General features: G+C 43.9%; 1 pseudogene across 1 annotated transcript; it reads left to right on the top strand.

Annotated features, from left to right (window-relative positions):
- The first annotated feature begins 435 nt into the window (after nucleotides 1-435).
- On the top strand, nucleotides 436-16,135 carry LOC311203669 (annotated as a pseudogene). The gene is made up of 13 exons: nucleotides 436-482; nucleotides 581-793; nucleotides 2,352-2,526; nucleotides 3,338-3,458; nucleotides 5,083-5,246; nucleotides 8,168-8,270; nucleotides 10,659-10,793; nucleotides 11,162-11,290; nucleotides 13,228-13,356; nucleotides 13,784-13,912; nucleotides 14,616-14,744; nucleotides 15,358-15,408; nucleotides 16,050-16,135. The product of its transcript is annotated as an uncharacterized misc_RNA (transcript).
- The last annotated feature ends 109 nt before the right edge of the window (nucleotides 16,136-16,244 follow it).

Genomic DNA, 16,244 nt, shown 5'->3' with positions numbered 1-16,244 from the left:
CACTAAGCAAGTGCACCTAGGAGGTGCAGTAAGCACTCTTACCCGTCCAAAGGCTCATTTTCCTTTCTTTAGCTTACTTCCCAGATGTGTTTGAGTGTCATCTAATGCCAACAAAATGGCATCACCAGTGAGGTGTCTGTGTGAGCACGTTAGCAATTGAGCAAAGTATCTGCACGTCATTTAGGAACAAGTGTCTATTTTGAGATCTTGCCACTCAGTCTTTAATAAAGCTCATAGAGCCTTCATATTTATGTTGTTAACCACCAGCAAACAGACAGGTTCTCATCAGAGACTGCTGAGCGTGATTGCTAGAGGACTGCCAGGCCCTGAGCATCTACAGGGGCACAGGAATCTGCTGGCTGTTCACGCTATTGCTAAGTGGAGAATCCAGTTTACTTCTAAAAGTTACAAATTCTGACATAAAGTACTTGAAACATGAATTTCTATAAATCACTGCTCCACTTCAGAAGCTTTTTAGAGCCGTATAGAGATTGCTCATAAACTCGATTTCCCTGGAATGTCCCAAAGCTGTATTTGATGGGAACTAAACCACTTTTTTCTTTGTTTGTTTTTCTCATAGGTGCCAAGAGGAGTGTCCAGTGGGGACTTACGGGGTGCAGTGTGCTGAGCCCTGCAAGTGTATGAATGGTGGGAAATGCTACCATATTAGTGGTGCCTGTCTCTGTGAAGCAGGATACACTGGAGAGCAGTGTGAAACAAGGCTTTGTCCTGAAGGAATTTATGGTCTCAAGTGTGATAAAAGATGTCCCTGACACAGGCCCACTACCTGGAGGTAGGCTTTACACCCTTGAACCTGTTCTTCTGTAGAGAAGATAGAAATCTGAAAAGAAAGATTTCCTGATTTTTCTAGTACTTTCTTGCAACCTGGATCAGGAAACTCTCAGCCCAAAAGAGCTTCCCAATGACAGTGCTTGCAGCTATATGTGATCTTAATATTCATTGCTGTATTTATTTGGTTGCTTACCCGCCAAATAAATATTATGACAAAGTGGGACCTTTGTCTCTGTTTACCAGGTGGGTAGATCATTACATTGCTCACTGTGTGTAGGCAGGATAGATCATACATCCCTTGCATGTTCTGGTGTGCTGTAAGTGCGAAATAACTGAAATCAGTAGATGTGGTCAGTTGATGGCAGCTCCAGGGCATGAAGGGCAAGCCCATCCTCGTGCTTGTCAGCCTCTATGCTTCGTGAAGGGTTAGATATAGGTATACCTGGGAGGTTCTACTATTTTCCAGGGGTCCAGAGAGCAGCAGCAGGTAACAAGCCTCTTAGGCAAAGAGTTTTTTCAGAAATGGTTCTTGTCCATTGCCTCTTTTGGTAGATATGCAAGGATTTGAGCTAGAGTGTGTATTGAACCCAGCCCTCTGTTCTCTGTGACCAGGTGAAACTATCCATTTTTCCCTTGGTACTCAACAGTCAAGAGAAAACGGAGAGTGAGCACTGGCTGGCTGAGACTAAGGCCACATAAACCCCGTTTCCTCAGTGGGGTACAGCAACAGCGCTGTGACCTGGTATGAGCAGATCCATACGTCCCTGCCACTTCCCATCACAGTTTGGGGTGTTTACAGAAACTTGTCATTCTGAAGATGCAGTTTGCAGGAAGAAGCAAAAAAGGCCTCTGTCTGCCTTTGTCAACATTAGCGCCTTGTTTTGTACAGGAATGTCTTTACTCACGTGACACCTGGTGTAAAAAGAGCACACTGTAGCTACGTACTTTTCTAGAAGGGTTTTTTCTTTTGTCTTGTAAGCTCTTTCTGGTGATCTTCCACCCCTACTTCACATTTGTATTTTTTAAGCCAAACTATAGGCCATCTTGCAAGTTTGCATTTTTCTCACAGACTTTGTGTACATGGTCAAAAGCTTTTCATGGGAATGTTAAATTGCATAGGGTGCTACTGTATAGGCAGTATCTCTCCAGATCTCTTTTATTCCCTTTTTTAATGTATAAATCTTACTGCCAATTAGGCTTAACTGCATGAGAACCCATCAAAAACCTTCAGAAGTGTTGCAGCTTCTTACATCTAATTACAAATTATAGAGTCCTAAGTTTGGTGTGAATCAGTATATGAGTCAGTATGCCTTAGTAACACTCACTGGGGGGCCAAGAATATTCAATGACTCTGCTTTATACCCAGTGCTTTCTCATGTGTGTTGTGTCCCCCTCTGATGTATCAAAAAAAACACTCCAAACAGGACAGTGATGACTGTCTTAAAATGCCAGTACTAGTAATTTTATAAATACGTTCTAATATAGATCTCAAGAACTGTTCAGTTGTAGATTGTCACATTTAGTCCTGAATTACTTATCCTTCCATCCCCTCCTGGCAGCTGTCACCCTGTGTCTGGGGAATGCTCCTGCAAGCCTGGCTGGTCGGGGCTCTCCTGCAACGAGACGTGTTCTCCAGGATTCTATGGCGACTCATGTCAGCAGATCTGCAGCTGCCAAAATGGTGCTGACTGCAATAGTGTGACTGGAAAATGCACCTGTGGCCCTGGATTTGAGGTAAATAAGTCTCTCTTTCACAGTACATTTTCAACTCCATTGGCTTTAGTTGATTGCCAAGTTCTTCATGGTGCCCAGGTGTCGTTTCTCCACCACAGGAAAAGAAAGGTAACGGTATTTAGGTACATAAATAATACTGGGCATTTTATAAGATTCTGAGGCAAAAATGTGATTGGTTCTCAGCACTGAAGAGCATTTCAGGAAAGAAAAGATAGTGACTTTGTAAGACAGTGATAAGTAGGAGGATGTGCTTGTGAGGTGTAAATAAAGGGAGGAATGATGGTTTCAATCATTATCTTGCTGCAGAAGCTCCTAATGTTCCATCCAGAGAAAATCTAGAGCAAGACACTTGTTTTTGCAGTTCAGGATGGATTATTCTGCAGCTTTTACATGCATTTGCGGTTACCTGTGCTTTGGATATTTACAGGGTGACTGTTGTAGGAACAACAACTGTGAAAACTTCAGTCAAATTAATTCCTAAAAATACTGTAGACATCCACGTTCCATGAACCTGCTGTCTTACCGAGATTTGGTTTCGTGAAGGGCTTCCTTATTACTTAAGATACTGTCCATTGATCTAACCAAGTGGTGTTTGCTGTGTGACCTGAGCTCTCCCAACAACTAACAGGAAAGTAATGCTTACTGTGGACTTAAAGAGCATGAAGGAGTCCCTCGCCATGAAATTTCAGATACCTTAGTGACAGCCTGGAACAGGCATGTTCTCTGGCTTTTGTAGCACCTGAGTCAGTCTACAGAATGTACTGGTTCTGTTGTCTGAATAGTTTTTAGACTCTGTTTTTGTGTCATTCAGGGTGCTGCTTGTGGTACTGCCTGTCTTCTGGGGACGTATGGAATAAACTGTTCATCTGTATGCAACTGCAAAAACGAAGCCATCTGTTCACCAGTAGATGTTTCTTGTGCCTGCAAAGCAGGTAAGCATCCCTTCAGATTAATTTCCTTTTTCCCTAATCATAAAATGAATTTGAGTTTTGGAAGTAGAGAAGAAGAAAGAAACTTAATAAAAAGCAGACCACGCTGAAGGCCATATCACCAGCTGATTTATGCTTCTGCTGCTCTGGGAGGTGAAAACTAGGAAACCATCTGCCCCAAGAAGAGTGCACATGCCTCATGTTTGTGTTCTCAGTGGGCTGGAGGCTGCTGCGGCTTAGTGAATTACTGGTGTTTACCCTGAGGTGTGCCACCACTTCTCTCTTGGTGGCAGTGCTGTCATCTGCTGGATGTACCACAGGCATGCCTGCCATGTGTCTGACAGCAGCCTGTCTGGTCGAAATGCATAGGCGGGTTTCCCTCAGCCTGGGTGTGCATGACCTCTGGCTGCAACCCTTGCCCCTCTCAGCCACACAGAGGCACCGATTTCTTCCTGCCATTTTAGCACTGATGTTAGTATCTACTGGCAATTTATTCTATTTGAATGCTCTTTTCCTCACCAGCTCTCTGAGAAAACCTTGCCTAAGCCCCTTCCAAGCCTTTGCCCGCTACTGTTCCTGCTTCTGTGAGAAACTTTCTAGGTCTCCCAGTATTCGTGTGACTAGACTGACGCTCCTTGACCTCACTGCCTGTCTCTCACCTCCCAGCAGTAATTCTGATGGACATTGTACCCCCTCAGAAACTGCACGTCCCTGCCCACCTCTGTCAGGGACTGATTTTTGCCTGAAATGACCCCTAAATGTGAAGTTCTCTATCCAGGGCACGAGGCGGCTTCGTTTCAATCCATGTGTTTTGCACAGTCTATTGATTAGGCTCAGTGCAGAATTACTTTTCCCTTGGCTTGCTGTAAACAAGGTACAAAATTAGAACCTTGGCTTGTGTCACTGCTGATGGTCACGTCAGACTGTCTCCTGCCGTTTCTATTGTATCAGATGGTCACATTTTTAAAAATCCATTTCCATTTCTCTCCATCCAGCGTGCAGTCTGCAAATCATTGCTACCCAGCATAATCAGCAGTGAAGGGTGCATTTTAGAACCATTTCCCATTACAGTCTTTTTTGCATCTGGAGAGAAGTACAGCAATAATCTGGAAGGTCTTCCATGTATCCTTGGAGAAATGCAACTTAGGCACTGCTGCTATGTTTCCTTCTGTTTTGTGTCTAGGATTTTAGTTTCTAAACTGTATTGCAGAACTCCATCTGTTCAGTACTGGCGGAAGAATGATGAAAGCAGCAGCTTGAATGTAGGGAATACAGTCCTTGCTTTTTCAACCCATGCCTTAAACCTTCAGTATCCTCTGGTGCTTGGCAGTGAAATTTCAAGGTGTCTGTGTTTTCCTTGCCGATCTGCCCTGCATTGCTATTGCACGGTGGCACCCATCTGCAAATGTGTGCTGTGCAGAGGTGTCAGGAGGTGCCCTTCACCACCCTTGTTCCAACGTGGACGAGTCCTCGTCTGAAACTGCTGCTACTAGCTTGTAGCTAGTGGTACCCTGGGATTGCACATCTCCGAAAGATGCTGCCTGATAGGCAGAGTGAAACACGTCCTCAGAGAGGAATGGGGGAAAACTTGGATTAATTTGTCACTTGAAATTCTTCTTTTTGGCAGGTTGGCATGGTGTAGATTGCTCAATAAATTGTCCCAGAGGTACCTGGGGGCTTGGCTGTAACTTAACTTGCCAGTGCCTTAACGGAGGGGCTTGCAGTGCTCTGGATGGAACCTGTACCTGTGCTCCAGGCTGGAGAGGAGAAAAATGTGAATTCCCTTGCCAGGTAGTTTCATAATTTCACCAGATTTTGCACTGAATTTTGTCGGGGGGATAAGTCTCCAAGGAGGACTGCTCCTGGTAGCCCATACACAACTGGGTTGAAGATTAGGGACACACGCCAACAAATCTTTGGGATGAACTCTGCAGTGCAACACACTGAAGTGCAGAAAACACACAGTTAAGATGCACAGATGAAAAACTCTTCCTGCTTTCATGCTTTGACGTCGAGCCTCAGACTTTTCTCCAGCTCCTTTAGAATTTGTTGAAAAACACAGACCCAGATTTTTCCCTGTTGGCATCAAATGCTCTCCAGAGTGCTTCTGTTAAAGCAGAAAAAACTATGAGAGGAAAGAATGTGCCAGAAATAGATACTTAACATCAAACAACATAATTTTAGTTAAATTATCTTCTATCTCTGGTACAATATGAACGGAGAAGTTGCCTTCATTCTTAGTCAGCTGTGAGAAGGCACTGCGAAGAGTGCAGTGACAGACAGGTCTTTGCCTTCCTCTTGGGGCTCTGACGCCGTCACCCCGACACTGAGAACTGCAAAGTTAGAAATCATTGCACTGACATGACATTGCTGCATCAGGTCTGCTGCACCTTGCAATTTGTGCTTGGGGAGAGCAATCAAAATACCTAATTTCAAAGGTTTTAAAATGGTAAAAGTCAAACCTGATTTGTTTTATTCCGTAACTGTTTTTTATTACATTTTGTAGTCAAAACATGAACTCTTTCTCTGAAAAACTGGGTTTTCCAGAGTCCATCTTTTCCAGTGATAGAGTTTGGTTTTCTGGGAAATTCACCTTTAAGCTTCTCTCAGGTTGGAGGAGCTCTACTGAGCAGTAATGTGGTAGGAATAGCTGAACTACAGTGTTAAACTGGGAGCCACGACTTTGTTTTGCATGAAAATTTGTTCTGTTGAACTTCTCTCAGAATACTCAGCTTTTGTTTGTTTGGGGTTTTGGTGGTTGTTTTTAGTTTCCAGGTGAGCTACAGCTTACGTTGACGGATTGAGTAGAGTGACAGACAAATTCTAAGACGTTCTGCAAAGTGGATTAGAGTTCCATCTGTGCACGTTCATGCAGCGTTTTCAACAGTACGTCTCCGTCAGAAGACTAATGTTTCTTTGTTCTAGGGCAGCTTTGTTTATCACTTAGTGTCTGATCTGGAGGACGATGGGATCTCCCAAGCTCCAATAGCTCTTCCAAAACGGACTTACTAAAACAGATGGGTAGTGTCTCATAGCATTTGCTTCACTGTTGCAAATAGAGCCACAATAGTGCTTAAAAGCATTTCTCCATCAGATAATTTAGCATGCCCATGCTCCTTGTCTTGCTGTCTCTCTCTGCCTGTGTCAAGTGAAGTCTGTAAGCATGTACATATTCCAATGCATATTCTGCCTCCGAATTCCAGAGTAGGAGAATGAATGGGAAACTAATTCAGTTGAGTCCAGAGTTATCTTGGTTTTGTTCTTGTTTGAGGAGTTTATTTAAATCAACATATTTCAATTTCTTTCAGTAACTTCAGAAAATTCCTATCACTGCCCAGATCGTTACTTAAGTCTAAATAAATAGCAGACTAAACATACCACTTTTCAATTAGGTACTTGAGGATTTCCTTTCTTTGCAAATCCGATTATACGCAAAGGAAATGCCTAATCTTTTCTTTTTCTCTGTATAAAAATGTACTGTTGCCATGAGCAAAGGGCTCCTAGCACTTGAGTGCTCTTAGATTTTGTTCTACTTCAGACTCGAAATTGCTGGAATTGAATAGGTAAATGCTGTGGAACCTAGTAGAATTGTAGGCACGAACACCAAAACCAGCAAAGGAGCTTTCCTATAGGGTTTATTCTGACTTTGAAGGACTGATAAATTCATTTAATTTAGAAGGCAAAGCCTCTTTTTAGCTCGTTTTAAACCCTGGCATGGATTTTCTTTCCTTTTTTGTTTTGCTGTGGGCAGCCTCATAAGTATCACCTTAATTCTAGTGGAGTTTTTCCATGTTGCTAATTTGGTTTTGACACTTCTCGTGTAAGATCAGTTCACAGCTGTACTTTCCCTTGTTTTACAAATGCAGTTGTGAAGATTTTTGCTCTTTTCAGTTTGTCAGATTGATTTTGTATGGAACTGCCCCCAGATGTATGTGCCACCTTCTGTGGAAGAAGAAAAGGCAAATTCAGATGTTCAGATGTAGTTCCATGAAAATCAGCTGTGCTTTTGTGGCACAGCTCAGCACAGCAAGAAGGGTGTTTAACCTACAACTGTAATTTCTCTTGATGGTTCAAAAAACGTTGCGTAGCAGAAAAAATGTTTTGTGCCCTGTCTCCTGGCCAGAGAAATTCTCTTTTAACAGCACATGCTGTAGTGCAGAGAGAAGGACTTTTAATCAAAGGGATGCACTTTGCATTGCTTAGGCAATGAGCTTTACCCTGAAGATACATTTTAATCTAACATTTTAGTACTTTGTTGTAGAAATTGTGGTATTCTGTGGTATCTTGTTTTTGTCCAGTACGTCGACAACTCAGGAGCTGAGGCAGAAAGGAGTCTGAACTGCTTTCTCATCAAGGGATTCCCCGGTCCTGGAGTAGGACCTCAGCTGTTAGGGAAATTAGAGGGACAGTCCAAGAAGGCTTCGTTGCAGCCTCTGATAGTGTAGGTTGCTGTGTTCTGGATCACCGTCTCCAAGTCCCTCCTCTGGGATTTTTCCAGAGAATGTAATTCTTTATTTTCCCCTCTTAACTGAAGGAATGAAAATGCAGGACACAAAAACTGCTGCAGAAGCCCAAAGTGCTTTATCTTAAGAACGCAGCTTATGGATTCAGGAGAGATGCGTGGTTGTTTTTTGAGGCAGGACTGACCAGAACTTGTTGTCTTCTAACTCCCAGCTGTCGTCATCTCTGGGTTGTTTGTTTGGTTTCCACAGGATGGCACATACGGTATGGATTGCGCTGAACGCTGTGACTGCAGCCATGCAGACGGTTGTCATCCCACCAGGGGTTCCTGTCGCTGTCTGCCGGGATGGTCAGGTACAAAAGAGACTCTTGAAGGACAATGGGAGTTTCCACTATGGCGGGGCTTGGTCTTGCCTTTCACTTGGTGTGCACAGGAGGACTGTGTGGGGCTGGAAGGAGACAGGGGCCAGTTCTGTGGCTGTTTTGTTCCATCTGTGATTCACAGGTATGGAAATGTTGTTGAGTGTGGGATCCACAGGCAAACTGGGAGTAGGAGAGTAGACGGGTCAATCTGAAACCTTGCGCGCCTTCACAGAACCATTCCTCAGGAAGTGGTGAAGAGCTGTAAATATGCAGGGCTGTGCTGGCAGCTCTGGTACGTAAAGCCTTGCGTGCAGGAACCCAGAAAGCTTGGCTCTGGCAGCCAAAAAGAGGATCAGTTGTGCAGAAGCTGTGCTTCCACTTCAGTTTTTCAAACTTGAGAACTCAAGTGTCTCTGCACATATTTTGTTCTGCATGAAAATTGTTGCACTTTTCTGCAAGGTTTCTCTGGCATTTTCCTTGTGGTTTTAGGAAGTATTTGTATTTGGTTATCCATTAGAATTTGTGTTTGACGCTGTTGTCTATGGAGAGCGAGGTAATTTAAAAACATGATGAAACTCTGCAGAAAGGCATGCTATCACAAACCTTTTATCTCCAGGAAGTGATTTGAGTTCTCACCTAAATGACTATGTAAGTGTTGGGAAAACTCTTCCAGCTTCCATAAGATGGAGTTGACACTCTTAAGTTTGCCCCTCTCAGAGGGTTCTGGAGTTTTGTGTCTCCGTGCGATACTGTAGCGTTGCAAGCTTCAGCTTTCCTGTTTGTATTCAAGGGTCAGTAGCCTCTGTGGACTCTCTCCACAGGAGTCCTCACAGAAAGAGAGAGAGGCTCCCACAGCCAGCACTCACCTAACTGAGCGCGGAGTCTTCTTGGCCTTATTGTCGTCCCAAAAGCCGCAGTGCGACCTCCCCTCAGTCACTCAGATACCGCTGGGAAATGGCAAGGCTGCAAAAATAATAAAAGTAATTGGAGTGAATGATGAGAAAATAGTAGTATTGTCATTGTGCCATTGATGACTAGTTTGTGAGACACTAGGGCAGACAAATCTCCAGAGACAGAAAGTATGGTAACGAATGAAGCCAGGTTAAAGTAGGTAGATTCTATGATTTGAAAGTCTGTCGTAAAAATGTAGCATCTTTTTGTAACAGGTTCTAAAAATGAGCTGGCCGGTGTGATAGAACTATCCTGGGTGGAGATGACGACTTCAGGCGTAGCACAGACCTTGACTGCGTGACCTCAGGTATTGGAAAGGAGACACTGCTTTTGGCTTCAGTGAAATCTTCATCTTTGGAAAGGAAAAAGATTTTGCTGGAAAGAGACTTTGTGCGTGATTCTAGAAAAAATGGAATATCTGTCCCGGGATGATGTCATCACAACAGCGTGTGTAATGGACTAGTTTCAACACGTTGGTGATGTCAGGACACACTGTATGACATAAAGAGCATAGTTTGCTTTCTGCTCGGTGTCTGGAAATATCCTCCTCCCACACTTCACACGTCAGAAAGGTGGTGTGGAACATATGTATATGCATAATAAGTGGAGTAGCAGGCAAAGGGTTTGTCACAATAGAGGAAGGAACTAAGTGCAACAAAGTATGTTAGAGTAGCTTAGCTACCTAATATTCTAATTTATCAGGAAAAAAATACCAGAAGGGATTAGAGCAGCAAAGGAGGAGATTTTATGGAACAGCCTCTCCCTGTCCGTCTCCCTAGTCTCTCCTTTTTTTTTTTCCTCCTTTTTTAAAAGAAACTTGTGCCTTTCGCATAAGAATTAAGTGAATTCCTATTTCTGGTCTCAGGTTCTCTAAAAGTTAGGTGATGTGTAGCTGGCTGTATCATGTCATGAGTACTTAAAGGATCACTGGAAAACATTGGTAAGTTTTTCTCAGTGAAGTAATGGCTATTTGTTTTCCAAGTTAGGAAACAGGTAAGAAGTCAAGGTCTAAGATGACCATACTCCTCTACAGATAAAACTATCCAGTCGATCTTTTTAAATGACTTTTCTTCAAATATGCCTTAGGAGTTGTTTGTGTTGGAGAGGACATACAATGTGTAGTCAAATGTGTATAACATAAAAACTAGAGATGCATTTCACATGCAACCCAAGTCAGCATGGCCTGACAAGTAACAGAATGTCAGTTAAGTCATGAAGAGCTGGGATATAGCAAACCCTAGAGGAAGAGGAGCAAATCTCCGTTTGTGAGTGTAAAGCCTTGAACTGCACGAATAATGAGGACGCCATTGCAAGCCTTGTGTGTTTAGAAAGCAGCGCTAATTCAGAGTCAGGAAGTGCTCTGAAGAGTAGTTCACGGCTGTATAGAAAGTGTAGGAAGGAATGACGGTTTGTTCTTTCTGATTCCAGTCTGTTCCCCTGGGATTTATGGACACCGCTGCAGCCAGACATGCCCCCAGTGTGTACACAGCAGTGGTCCCTGCCACCATATTACTGGCTTACGTGACTGCTTACCTGGGTTTACAGGAGCCCTCTGTAACGAAGGTACAAGTTGTAGTAAAGACTCTCTGGGACAGAGAGACCAGGCACTTCAGCAATTTTCCTTCCGTCGCTTGGAAGCCATAAAACCAACAGCAGTTGCTGTTGTAGTGCTTGCAGCGTATAAATTAGGAATCTTAAGCAGGTTTAAACTGTTTGAACATTTGATCCTACAGTATGAAACCCACTGTATTGTTATTTGTATTATTTGCATAATGAGCATGTATAAAGGGCTTCCCAGAATTTCTAATGCCTTACTGAACATTATACTAAGCAGTACCTGTCTTGATCCTAGTATCAAGATTCCTCTTGAAATAAAGAAAAGGTAATCCCATTCTGATTACTAAGGAGTTCTAATTGTGTTTTGTTCTCAGTATGTCCCAGTGGCAGATTTGGCAAGAACTGCATTGGAATATGCACGTGAACCAATAACGGAACGTGCAATCCTATTGATAAATCCTGTCAGTGTTACCCTGGCTGGATTGGTAGTGACTGCTCTCAACGTAAGTATGAAATGTTCCCCTTTCTTTTAACAACAATCAATTCGGGTTTGGCTATTTACATTATCTAGTTTGTAGTAAAAAACCCACTGTCCAAGTCAGAAATGAGGACTGTGTGGTATGGGAGGAAGAAATCCGAAAGTTTTCTTCTTCAGTTTATCAGCACTATCAGCAACATAATTGCACTCTGGCTTTTCTAAGAAGTGGGATGGAGAATATGAGAGAAGAGTCCGATTTTCAGTCTTTCACTGCCCAAGAAGAGTTGTAGAGGATCTGCAGAGAGCTTCTGGCTGCTTCTTGTAGAAGCCACCCCTGCTTCCCCCCTTTGCCACCAGAACCTTGCCACATAAAAGCACAACGCAGATACCCGTTTTTACTGCCATTCTACCTCACTTGGGGAGTATTGCCTTGGTATGCTAAACCAGTGAAGACTTTGTTACTCACTCAGAGGTCTTAATTTCATTATGTTTCATAGGAATTCTTTTATTAAATAATTCAGCATTCTCCAGATGCCTTGTCAGGTCTATGAAAATACTGATAATAGGAGAGAAATACCTGAGGCAGAATTCTCACAAGAAATAGATCCAATTCCATGAAGTACCAAAATCCACACGGTCCGAAACACTGTATTCCAAAGTTTCAGTCAACCCATTTCTGTGAATAAAAGAAGCCACACCAGAGCCTGATACGTCAACATTCCAAAGAGACTGTGCTGATTTCCAGGGAGGTGCATTTCCGAATACCATCCCACATTGGTTTCATGTCATTTATGGTAACTCATTTATGGCTTGGCTAGTCCAGGTTAACTAGCTCTGTACCAGTGCAATGTAGCAGCTGGTGACTTTGGAAAAAAACCCTCTGCTGTCTAAATTCTGTGAAGTGATTGGCATGCACAACTAAGTATCATAGCAAGATAAATCTTGAGCCGATTCCTGTGGAAGCCAGTAGCAAGAAAGGTGTCTGGTTTTATGGTAAAATAAGTAGGTATTTTGGAGAGTAGAAGAATAGGGGTATTTAGGAGGAGGAGAGACTTACTCACAAATCAATAACAAGAAAATGGTGCCAGCAATATGAATGGAAACATCTATTTAGACTGTGCTCATGGGCTGTAACAGAGCAAGTTTCTTTGCTTTGTGTACAGGCCTTTTGTTCACATGGAAAATAACGATTCCATTAATTTCTTCTGGAACCAGTAACCTTCTTAAAACTTTTAACCTTTCATCTGTATGGGATTTACATTCCCTCATAGCTGACCACTATTTTCAAACAAAAACAATTTTGTCACTACAATGTAGCATATTTCTTAATGAAGTGAAATTTGGGCAAAACCACCACTTTGCAAAAATGCAGCCCACACATAGATGAGTCCTTTTGCATTTAAAGGATTCAGGAATTTCTATTTTTTAGAAATACTATATTCATCAATGCAACCACAGCAGCAAGAGTCCACTTGATAAAGGTACAGTCCTGATCATATGCACTCTATTTAGGTAATTACCTAGACTGTAACATTAGAAATTAAAGAATTAAGCTTCATATTTAGCCTAAATCTATAGGCTGTGAGATGTGTTTCAACCTTCTCTGTTTGTACTCCTTCAGTTTTGAGGCTTAGAAGACTTACACCTTTGGCTGTGCTGAATGTAACTGCTTGCAGATTAAAAAATAATGAAAAGAGGAAAGTTACTTGGCTTTCTGTGTGGAGAAAGCTGGTATGAGTGTCCTAGTTACTGAGGATCAAGTTTGAATTGCTCCTTAGTTAGAGAAAACCCAACCTGTGGCTATTTCCTCAGAATGGAGTAGCCCAAGAAATGGCTTTAAAAGCAAAACAACAAACACCAAGTGAGGCAGTGCTTCTATGTGAATGTAAGCAGCTCTGTTTGTGGATCCCACTGATCTTTGTCATTTGGGTTCAATTAATGAATTGCTGTGGGTTGTTTTAGCTTGCCCACCTTCCCACTGGGGACCGAACTGCATCCACACGTGCAATTGCCACAATGGAGCTTACTGCAGTGCCTGCGATGGGGAGTGCAAATGTACCCCAGGATGGACTGGCCTTTACTGTACACAGAGTAAGTGACTTTTATCATCCATTCTTGGTCTATAAACGAGTGACAGAACTTTCCTTTGGTGTTTTCACATTTCAGTCGTTGATGTCTTCCCACGCTGCTAAGCATTTTTGGCCCAGAAGATGTAACACGTTACCTCCGCGGTAGCAGGGGAGGCAGCTGCATAAGCACTGGCAGAGTGCTGGCAACTACATTTGAACTCCTCTTTAGCCTTGCTTTAGAGGAAGACAACTTTTGGCTGCGGCTGGGCATCCCTGTGGAAGAGTCTATCATGTGCACACACAGAATGAATGACTCTGACATTCAGATGCTCCCCCTGCGGATGTGCAGTACTGGCTGTAGTCCATTAATATACTTACCCAGGATGTTTGCATTTTAGTTCTGGAGCAGTTGCTTCACTCCAGTTCTCTTCCCGCTCCTTCTATTGCAGGATGTCCCCTGGGTTTTTACGGGAAGGACTGTGCATTGCTATGCCAGTGTCAGAACGGAGCTGACTGCGACCACATCAGTGGGCAGTGCACCTGCCGCACGGGCTTCATGGGGAAGCACTGTGAGCAAAGTGAGTAGGAATGGCAAGTGTTGGTGCCTAAGAGCAATTACTCAACCCTCAGGGGAGCCTCTGTTTTGGCCAGTGTTTTGATACATCCTCTTTGCTTCAGGGGGTGTTTTAATGGGGTAGATGCTTCAAGAGTTGGACCTGGGCTTTTTCCAGAGAAAACCTGCAGAATTGGTTATGAAGACCTTATCTCTTGCTGTCTTCCCACATCGACACACGTGTCATATGACGTGACACCAGCCAGATGTCTGGCTCCGCTCATACGACTGCACGGGTTTTCAAGCACGGGGCTCAGAGTAGCCTGGGAGACCTGACAGTCTGGTGGAGAAGGACAATTGGTTCCTATTTTGCCTGTTTCTTTACTGTCTTTTACCCTTTTCTTCTTTTTCGGTTTTCGTTCCTTCCTAATTTCACAGCCTCAGTGGCAGGCCCAGTACAAGTAAAGCCAAATCCCAAGTAGAGACAATTTCCTTCTCCTTTTCCCTCTTCCCTTCTCATAGTCTCCCAGATACAGAGATCCCTCGAAGCAAATCTTGTCCGTAGGGGTCTGCCACTGGTGGCACATTGCCATCTGCTGGCCGTGGACAGACAGAGCTTGGGGCTAGGAACGAATGGTAGCGTCCGTGGTGCTGCAGATCTGTAATCCCAACACAGTTAAGAAGCTCTGACTGATTCGAGTTCCCTTTTTCTCTCACACTTGGTGCAGAATGCCCTCAGGGTACATACGGGTATGGATGCCGGCAGATTTGTGACTGTCTGAACAACTCAACGTGTGACCACATCACGGGAACATGTTACTGCAGCCCAGGCTGGAAGGGGGCCAGATGTGATCAAGGTAAAGCCTCCATGCAATCAAATTCTCTTAATTGTTTGATAGGAAATTTGGATTAGCCTATTACATTCCATCTCTGTATCACTCACTAAATTAGTCTGATAAAGCTCGTAGGTTTAAATAGTCCATCCTGTTAAGTGATGTATATTCTGTGGATTTTGTAAGTATTCCATGCCTCAGTAAGAGTTCACTGGAGCAAAGCAATCAGTGTAGTTGTGTGAAATACAGAGTCCTTCCTAGAATGTTCTGAGTTGGCAGGGACCCAGAAGGATCATAGGGTCCACCTCCTGGCTCCACACAGGACCAGCCAAGTCAGAGCATGGGACCGAGCGCATCGTCCAGCTGCTTCTTGAACTCAGTCAAGCTGGGTGCTGTGACCACTTCCCTGGGGAGTCTGGAACAGGACAGGACAGCCTTTACAGCGCTGTCCTCTCCAAAAAGGCAGAATTGCTGATGGAGCGAGTGCTTGACCTGCTTTGTGCTTTTGCTTAGAAAATGTTGTTACTTTCTCAAGTCCATGAAAACACCTTTTTCTAGGAAGAACATGAATGATTCTCTTTAAGGCCAGGAATGTCTTCACATCGGTTTCAAACATCATTCAACAATATGCCTGCAGTGACCTACACCCCTGCTCTGAGGGCCATCAATGCAGATTACACCATTCCAGGTAAGTGACATTTTGAAGGTGGGGGTTTTTCTTCATCTCTTCACTTTGCGCTTTTTTAGCTGAGCTCTGAAGGGTTCTCACGTGCCCCTAACAGTGCCTATTTCACCTTTTGGGATGAGCAAGGGTTGCTGTGAGCAGGAGCATACGTGGTTTTGAAAAGGATGTCTACAGTTCTGCCATGGGAGGCTTCCTGGAAGGAGAGGCAGGGGAGGGCTTCCACCTGTGGGAAGAGGCAGCCTGAGACACTGCTGTCAGTTGCCTTTCACGGGGGAGAGAGACCACCCTGGCAGCCGTGCCGGTGAACTGGCACAGGGGACCAGTGGGGTGTGATGGCAGATGTACGTGCTTACCTTTCAGCTGTCAGAGACAGTTCAGCCCAGTTCAGAGGATGCATGGACTTTTCTATTCCTCTGTGGCTACTTAAAAACAGGATTGGAAACGTTCCGTGCCAACAGCTGGACTGCACAAAGGCAGCTGCTGTAGCTGTGGCCAGTCAGGATTTCACAGGAGCTGTGGCAAGATCTCCTGGAGAGGCAGGGAGCAGAGAGGCTCGAGTCTGAAACAAGTGAAGGCAAAGAGCAAACCCGGGAGTGACGCAACGGGTACGTGAAACTTCAGGCACTGCCATCTTCTGCACACAGGGCAGCAGGTGAAGAAGGTAGCAGAAGGAGTTTTCAGAGCCAAGAAAGAGCTGTCAGCAAAGGTGGGGGTGCTCTTGAGGCACTAGAGAGTGTTTCTTTTCCTTCAGAAATGCTGCAATGCCTTCATGTAAGTCATTGTTACATTTTTAACTACAGTAGTATTAGAAGTTGTAAAACGGTCATCGTTCAAAGGCT

The sequence above is a fragment of the Gallinula chloropus genome (genome assembly GCF_964237585.1).
Source record: "Gallinula chloropus genome assembly, chromosome: Z".
NCBI classification, from domain to species: Eukaryota; Metazoa; Chordata; class Aves; order Gruiformes; family Rallidae; genus Gallinula; species Gallinula chloropus.
This window is presented reverse-complemented; position numbering and strand designations above follow the sequence as displayed.